Raw genomic sequence first — 8879 nt, 5'->3', positions numbered from 1 at the left:
GTACAGTGGAACCCCGCCTTACGAATACCCCTTTAATATAGCCGCCCCGTTCATACAGCCACTTTATTCTGGCCCAAAAAAAGCTCAGTCAGTCATTTTCTTATTTAAAGAATCCTTTAATATGGCCACCCCGTTAATACGGCCACTTTATTCTGGCCCGAAAAAAAGCTCAGACAGTCATTTTCTTATTTAAAGAACCCCTTTAATATAGCCACCCCGTTAATACGGCCAGATTTTTGTGGCCCGTTGGTGACCGGGCTAACGGGGTTCCACTGTAGCAGGTATCCCTGTGAGATCATTAAAATTTCCTCCAACTGCTATTCTAATTGTTTAAGCTTCCTAAAATAGGTATTTATGCATGTGTATATTAATGAAGTTAAGTTCAAAATATATATATTTCCACATTGTTTTAGTTTGTTTTCTGGGTTTTTCCAGCGTTTTCAACACTTTTATGAGTCTAAAATGACTAAAATGATTTTACAAGACATGGAACTAACTTGTTCAGGTTCATGTTCTTTCTTTTCTTTCACAACTCTTTCTTTGATATATCTCGGTGCAATGGAAGATTTCTGAGCAAAAGCCATTTGCCACGACAACAATTACTGAGCTCAGCATTGTTAAGTCTGAGGAAACGTCAGCTTGACAAACTTGCCGGCACGGCGGTTCATTCACCTTTATAAGCTTCAGGTTAACAAAAAGCTGAGAGTTTCACTCGCCCGCCGATCGACGCAGCTCAGAAGTAACACCTCTACAAAATCAAATTTACACATTTAATATAATACCTCGTTTCGCAGATAAGTTGAATTGAGTTTTTCAGTGACAATAGTTACTAGTATTCTCAACTTCCAATCTTATGGACGGGGACCCGCGTTCAATTTCGGGATCCGCCGCTGTTTCTGTTTTTTACCATTTTTCCTTTCCTTTTCTTGATTCATCTTTTTTCTTTGGCTCAAATACATGAACTTACAATCCATCAAATATTTTCGCTCGCGCGCGATTGGTCTAAACGTGTCACGTGACTGAAAATGCCCATCAGGGTGACATTCCTCAGTTTTCAAAACTGCTCGTGTTGCGAAAAATATTTGAAAGATAATAAACACAATAGCCCTCATTTGGCGCCAAAAGATGGTCGGATATTTTTCCTTGAACATTATCTGTTCCACAAAGCTCACAATTTTCCTCGACTTGCGGAAAACTGTTCGCTTCCAGATATCCGAATCGATGACAACACGGTTTTTGATGTTGATCGAAATTGCCGAGGGTGGTAAAGGTGGGGGTCAAGATCAGGTTTCACGGAAAATAAATCGGTCCTTTCACAATTCACGGAAAATAAAATCGGTATTTCACTTTTCACGAAAATTTTGGACACGAACTTACGTAACTTGTGATATTTGAAAAGTTACGCCCAAAGCACAGCCTTGTTAGATGTCTGTCATCCACCGTCCGCTTCTTGTTCTGTGCGGAGCAAAAAGAAAACCGAGTTCCTTAATTTGCATATCATCATATTCAAATTCAGATAGCTGATCGCCTCCAGAATCCCATGATGAAATCGCACCTTCTCTTCTCTTGAAATGTCATTTTCATCAAGACCAAGAACACAAGGTCAAGCAACAAAGGGATTATTGTCCTGTCACGGTCACGCAATATTATTTTTAAAATTATAAAATTAACGCCCGGGCGGTGTGTGGGTATTCAGCGGACACGCTTTTACATAAAAAATATGTTGTGTAAGCGTCACGGAATATTTAAGTACATTTCAAATGCACATACACAGGTGACACAGGCCTTTAATATATAGATTTAATGGCGGCGTCGACAAAACCAGGATCGGACCGGACCGGACCGGATCACGGACCGGATCACGGACCGGATCACGGACCGGATCACGGACCGGATCACGGACCGGATCACGGACCGGATCACGGATCGGATCACGGATCGGATCACAGGAAAAAACAACAACAAAGTTTTAAAGAAAAAAAATCGAAACAAAAATCAAATCGTTTATAAGATAATAATGAATAAAACTAAAATATGCTAAATGAAAATAAGAATCCCGACTTTGACGCAATGACATGTTAATTACAGAGAATGACAAGAGGTCATTTAAAAAGTCACATAAGGGCCTAATTTACGACGAATTTAAATTGTAATGAACAGGCAGATGTAGTTATATTTGAATGTTAGTTGGCTCGAAGCTTGCGTGAACTCCCATTCTCGTTTTTGAAATTGTTGTTAGCATCAGTCGCTAATTCTCGGCTACATTTTCGTGTCAGATGTGAGCGTTACAGTTGGCGTTACAGTTAATGAGAAAACTTACGTTCGAAAGCTTAAGGACATGACTTGCTTTAAAGGAGCTACGTGACGATTTTCGCATCTTGAAAAAACTAGCCTAGTTTTTCAAGTTCGTCATTTGCAGTCCTCGTTAATCTTTGCCATCCTTAACGATCCTCATTCCGTTTATTTGTTCTTGCCTCTTAAGTGTTTTCTATCCTAGAACACGATCATTTTAAGGTTTTATTCTATTTAAAGGCAACTCTTTACGACCCTAAAAATGACTCTAAAAATCGTGACTCAACTCCTAAAATGTTGTTTAATCTCGGGTTGCGTTATCGTTCACACTATCGATGTCATTCCTATAGTTTTTTGTAAAACAGCTATATTTCCTTGAAATACAAATGGTTTGTTTCGTTTTATTCCAGTGCGAAATATCGTATTCCAAACTCACATCTTGTAAAAGTATAGACTTGTCTCAAAAACGGAAATTGTTTGAATTCATCATGTGTTTACTTTTTTAGTGTTTTTAGTTTTTGTTTCGATTCATACGTTCGTCCTATTATTACCATGCTGACTCGTCTTATGACAGTTTACCTTTGATGCAAGTGAATAGCTCTTATTGCAGTTGAGCCTGCGGTCAAATGTTCCTTTGTTTAAAAAGGCATACAAACGAGGCGAACGGGACAATACAAAGCAAAATTGACCCTTTCGCGACAGGTCTCAAAACGCCTCGTTTGTATGTGAAACCGCTGATATATCATTTATCTCTACTGCGGAGAAAGATATGAAGACATGATTGATCATCGCAATCAAAACCCAACAGCCTGAAAAAAATTAATCTGTGACCAGCTCCCAGTTGGCTTGATCAGTTATAAAAGAATAAAGGAATATCACACCTGAATTAAATAAAACGTTCTGCTCACAGTAGTCACTCTAGTGTAATTTGCTCAACAAAATTTTGAATTTTGAAACTTGAATTTTGAATTTTTTTTCCTTGATCCGATCCGTGATCCGATCGGTGATCCGGTCCCATCCTGGTTTTGTCGACGCCGGATTTAATGGAGTTCCTGATTGAATGATTAACCAAAAATGAAAAGAGGATATTTTCTCCTGGATCAGAAACTCAAAAATGATCAATTGTGAGCATATGATTGTTGAGTGTGTGGTTTCACTATTTTTTTCTAGTTACGTTTTAACAAACCATACCTAATCAGTGTACCCAAGATTGTATTAATACACCGATTCCAGAAAAAAAACCGCACGTCGCACCGAAGCCCTCGCTGTAAATATTCAAAGCAACATGGCGAACAAAGAAGAGAAGTCAATCTCTATTCTGATGATATTCCCGGCGTCAGTGTGAGCGAAGAACAGATTGAAAAATTGACACTTAGGCAGTTGAAATTCTGGCTTAAAAGTAAATAAATAAATTAATTAATTGAAGTGGTAAAATACAGGAACTTTTGGAAAGATATGTTTCCCATCCTTCGATTGTCTCGATCTTTAATACGCGAAAAAACAACATGTTCTCACCATTTTTATTGCCTAAAAGAACTTTATTCATGGTCGGTTTAGGAAAAAGGATCTGAATGAAATGAAAATTTTAAAAATCTACGACCCTGACCCGAACAATACCTTTACTAAAGCTAAAGTAGCTTAAAGTACTAAAACTGATGAAGCAAGAGCTCGAAAGAACATACGGAAGTAAATTTAAAAATTGTTCCGGATATCGGGAATATTGCAACAGAACATCCAAACGTAAACAAATTTCCTATGGCTGATTCATTTTTCGCTGGCGACTTCAGTCTTCTCAAGTTAGAGAACATCCGATCTCTCTTCATGAATTAACAATCGGTACGAGAGAATAAGACAAATCCTTGAGTTCAAAAGATGCTAATCAGAGTATCAAACAAGATTACGATCTACTCGCCAAGAATGGTGCAAACAAGGGTTCGGTACAGTGACAGCATCAATGTGTTACAGGGTAGGACGCAATCACAAAGCTGATTCATTGGTGAAATCACCAATAAAATTATCAAAGAAGAGTAGCAAAGACTATCAGCCACATGCCATGAAAGATGGCTTAGAATATTAGCAACTAGTAATGGACAAGTACATTGAAATAATGCATCAACAGGGATAGACGAAGGTGCAAGTAACAAAATGCTTTTTTTTGTACAAGAGAAAAGGGAAATTTTGGGGGCTCCCCAGCTGAGCTGGTAACAGACTCAAGTAAGAGCAATCTCCATGAAATCATTCAAGCCAAGAATGTCATTGTTATGGATGGTAGGACCCTGAAAGATTGCCTTATAAAATCAATATGCAAAATGTTTGATACTGGTTTAAAAGTAAACAATAGTCATATTTACTTCAGTTTATGAAGTGCAATGTATAACAACTACTCTTTGTCGTGAACAGACTTGGAATGTCCTGGCTATAAATTGAAAGTAACTAAGAATTTTTAATGAGCAATTGCCTTGGACATAGAATGGTGGAATGAGATGCTAAAGAATATTGACCAATTTGTGATACATATATCATAATTATATGAACTGGTTTACCTAATGCTTAGAGATGGCCTTACAAGATGTGATTATTGCTAAAGCCAGAATAAATAATGTATATGAAAGTTCCAATAAGTTTGTCCAGCATTTAATATAAGAGAATTCACCTACTTCTAGTTTTTCTCTGGTAATGTCGAGTGAATATTTCAAAATAGTTCAAAACATTTGGGAATCTATAAGATCATAAAATGTAGGAAATTCTCAATCAGGTCAAATTCAATTGTACTTTTATGTTATTAGCAAATTATACACCAGACCATGTGTCCTTCTATGTTACACCCTGTGCCAGAAAATAGAACATGAAGCCATATAATGCACGATTTCAGTACGGTGGAAACCACCAAATATTTAATTGCCCCTGATGAACAATATCATGTACTCTGTTTACATTCACTACCAAAGGACAAATTAGGGTCTGCTAAATCTGCGAGCCACGGTGCGAGCCATGCGAGCCACGCGAGTCATGCGAGCCATTTTTTCGAGTATGTTTTTTTTCGTCGATCGGTCTGGGAGGTCGTCGATCATTTCACCAAGAAACATCTCGCGCCCGACTATCACTAAATTAAACTACCGCTATAAACCGCCCGCCATCTTGAAAGCGGAGATGACCCTGGGGACGAGTACAAACGGTACAACCTCGCTCCCAGGGTACTCTCTCTTTCCCTCGGAAATTAATTTTAAATTTATCTACAAAAGTGCCTAAAATTGAAATATTCAAGGAAAAAATCCTAATCTCGCTTCGGTTGCCAGAACTATTACTGGTGCGTCAAATATGAAAAATGCTCTAAACATCTGTACATCGTGCCAAGTCTTGCGCCATAGTAATGGCTGCCCTGAGGGTCCCTGAGTTGGATGAATGTTTTTCTTTGTTTCATATTTTTGTTATGTGTAGAAACGTTTGTCTATTCAAATCGCCCAGGATCCGCAGAAAATAAAAACAGTGCGACAGGAATTTATTAAGGTTCAAGACTTAAGTAAGAAAAATTTTCTGAGAGAAACGGAGTAATAAAAGTGTTGACCTGGTGTTGACAAGCCGGCACGACTCCGGCCGTTCGCAGATGAATAAGTTCTAAAGCCTTCATAGCTTAGCTTTAACTAGGATGTCTTTTAGGGATTTTCCCTTGCGATATGAGATGATGGGGGACTCCTTATTCTCTCAGTTGTGGTTGATTATCTATAAGGTGTCATTTCCCTGTGAGTGTGTCTTTTAGGTTGGGCAACGCCGGCTGGTATTGCGGTACAAAGGGCAGTATCTTCTTTTGTACGGTTTTGTTTTTCTGTGCTAGCGACAATTTTCTGTCAGAGAATTCAATCTCTGAAAGGTGTTTCTCTACAATTCTAGCTGGGTAATCTCTATTCTGTAGGCGTGTTTTGAAATTACTCATGTTTTCCCCAAAAGTAAATTGAGAGGAATTCGTTCTCAGAAGCCTTAACGCTTCTCCTCTAATAAAGCCTTTCGTGACGCCTGGTGGATGACACGAATAGAAATTCTTGTATTGAAAGGTCTCTGTAGGTTTGAAATGCGTTCACACGTCAAGAAAAGATTCCTTATTGAATCTGTCCCCTTTGTACACTTTCGTCTCCAAGAACGCAATTTCTGTTTCTGAGATTTCAGCCGTGAATTTGATCGTTGGGTGAAAACTGTTTGCCTTTAGAAGGAAATCTTCTATTTTGTCTCTACTTGTGTCCCACGTAGATATGACGTCATCGATGAATCTTTTCCAAAAGATGGATTTCGTGTTACTTTGTCTGAGTATTTCTATTTCTATTTTGGCCATAAATATGTTAGCAAAAGCTACTGCCATTTTCGTTCCCATGGCTGTTCCATGAGTTTAGAGGTAATCTTTTCCACTGAATTGGAATTGTAGAATCAGACTGTGCATTTCTCTTTTAAATACCTGCTAGGAATTGGAGGGTTCTCATGATAAGACTCTTCGCATGCTTCGCATACTGTGGGAATACCCTCTTCCGGTGGTATGTTTGTGTAGAGACTGGTGACGTCCATTGACACAAGAATGGTGTTCTTAGGCAGTTTAGTCTTCTCGATGAAGTTAAGAAAGTCTGTTGTATCTTTAAGATATGAGGCTTGTTTTTGTGCTATATCGGCTGAAGAAGGTGGTCAACAAAAGTGGAGATCCTTTCTGTAGGGCCGTCACACCCTAATATAATAGGACTACCGACAGGTGTCGGTTTGTGAATCTTTGTAAGTGTGTGAAACATTGGTATTCGCGGAGGGTCGGGCGTAAGGGAGAGCCATTTAGCCGTCATTTCGTCTATGTGGCCTTCTTGAAGTAGGGATCGAGTCAATCGATGAACTTTTTTGGCCGTGGTGTCAACCATAGGGGTGTCTAAGGGTCGGTAGTTATGTATATCATCAAGTTGGACTTGACCCTCGTTGAGTTTATCTGTTCTGTTCATTATGACGGTTGTGGTACCCTTATCGGCTTTCCATGCATCGTGAGGCAGTTTAACCGGAAGTAAAATTTGTAGCTATTCATGATTTTTTTCAGCTCGGCTTCTGATTGGCCGATTCAAAAAATGCCTTGGTGACGGTTTGTGTAGTCGCTGCAAGAATTTAATATTACGATCTTATTCATCTTGTTCCGTTGTTCTTGTTCTTGTTCTGATTGGCTGATTCAAAAAACCTCCTTAGTGACGGTTTGTGTAATCGCTGCAAGAATTTAATATTGCGATCTTACTCATCTTATTCCGTTGCTCTTGTTCTTGTTCTCATGCGAATATAAATGTAACAAATAAAAATTCTTAACATTTGTTCTGTGGCTCGCATGGCTCGCCCCTTGGCTCGCATGGCTCACTGGCTCGCAGGTTTACAAAACTCGACAAATTAAACATTAGGTGTCAGGAATTATTAGATAACTTATTTTTCTGCCAGTTTACAAGCAAATAGCTCACTATCCAGGGTTGATTAACAACTCTACACAACCTTAGTGGAGCTACACCATCAATTATATGCCATCCATTTATTCTCCTAATAGCCATTTCAGCTTGTATTCTTACATTTGCAGTTCTGGTTCATGGTTGAAAAACAGTCTTCCTTAGAAAATTAGTAACATTATCGTCAGCTCTGGTTTACTTGGTCGCATAGAGGGGATGAAGATTATAACCTTCTTGCTTGCCAGTAAATGCTGTCTATCAAATCCCTGACACTAACGAAATTCCTACAAGGCCTTAAAATGTGTTGTCAGACTTTTATTAGTTCACTCTGCTTCTCCAAGTCTTGGGTGTCTGACCTTTTATCTCCCTACAGTCTATTCTGCACTTAATGTTTTCAAATTCAGCCTAAAAAACTTCAGGTAAATAAATAATGGGCAGGCTCCCCAACATCAAATACAGGAAATTGGCCCATGCAGTAATTTATCTGACACTACTAGTTCTGAAATATTAAACCTAAAAGCCAGATCTTGCTGAAATATTAAGCGAGTAAAAAGGATTCAAAATTCATCAATGGCTGTATTTAAATCACTAATGTCCTTCCACATTTAACATTGTTTTTGGGAAACTTTTTTGTTTACCTCAGAGGCATGAAAACTGATTAATTCCTAAGTTGATTGAAGCTGATGGGTATTCACACCTGTATTCACTTCTAGCTTCTTTGCCAGACTCTGATGCCTCGCATCTTTTCTCTCTACACAGAGATTCCTCCTCAACGTTTGTGCAGGGGAAAACCGAGGGTACGGCTCCCAGTTTCAATAAGTGTACTCAGTTTAAAATCACTTGGCAAGAAGTGCTCGGAACAACAGAAAATATTTCCTACCGAGGTAAACTAGGCATCTCCCCTTTTCATAAGTATTTCCCACTTTTTCCGTCTTTGTTTATCTGGCTTGTCCGAAGGAAACTCAGTCGTGGAAATGATAAATTAGGTCGGTTTTTGCTTCGATTATTAGAGTTTGCAGCCGTACAACACTTGTGTCTAGCTCTTTTCTTTTTCCTTACCACATTTGCTCCTGACAAGTTGCTCTAACCTACATACATTCGAATTTTTTCGTTCTTCCCCAACATTTCGACCACCATTTTGAAAGC

General features: G+C 38.7%; 1 pseudogene; it reads right to left on the bottom strand.

Annotated features, from left to right (window-relative positions):
* Positions 1 to 2800: 2800 nt before the first annotated feature.
* LOC149112060 (uncharacterized) overlaps positions 2801 to 8879 on the bottom strand; it is a 7660-nt pseudogene continuing 1581 nt past the window's right edge.

The sequence above is a fragment of the Orbicella faveolata genome, unplaced genomic scaffold (assembly GCF_042242905.1).
Source record: "Orbicella faveolata isolate gen_17 unplaced genomic scaffold, um_ofav_v1 contig_2, whole genome shotgun sequence".
NCBI classification, from domain to species: domain Eukaryota; kingdom Metazoa; phylum Cnidaria; class Anthozoa; order Scleractinia; family Merulinidae; genus Orbicella; species Orbicella faveolata.
This window is presented reverse-complemented; position numbering and strand designations above follow the sequence as displayed.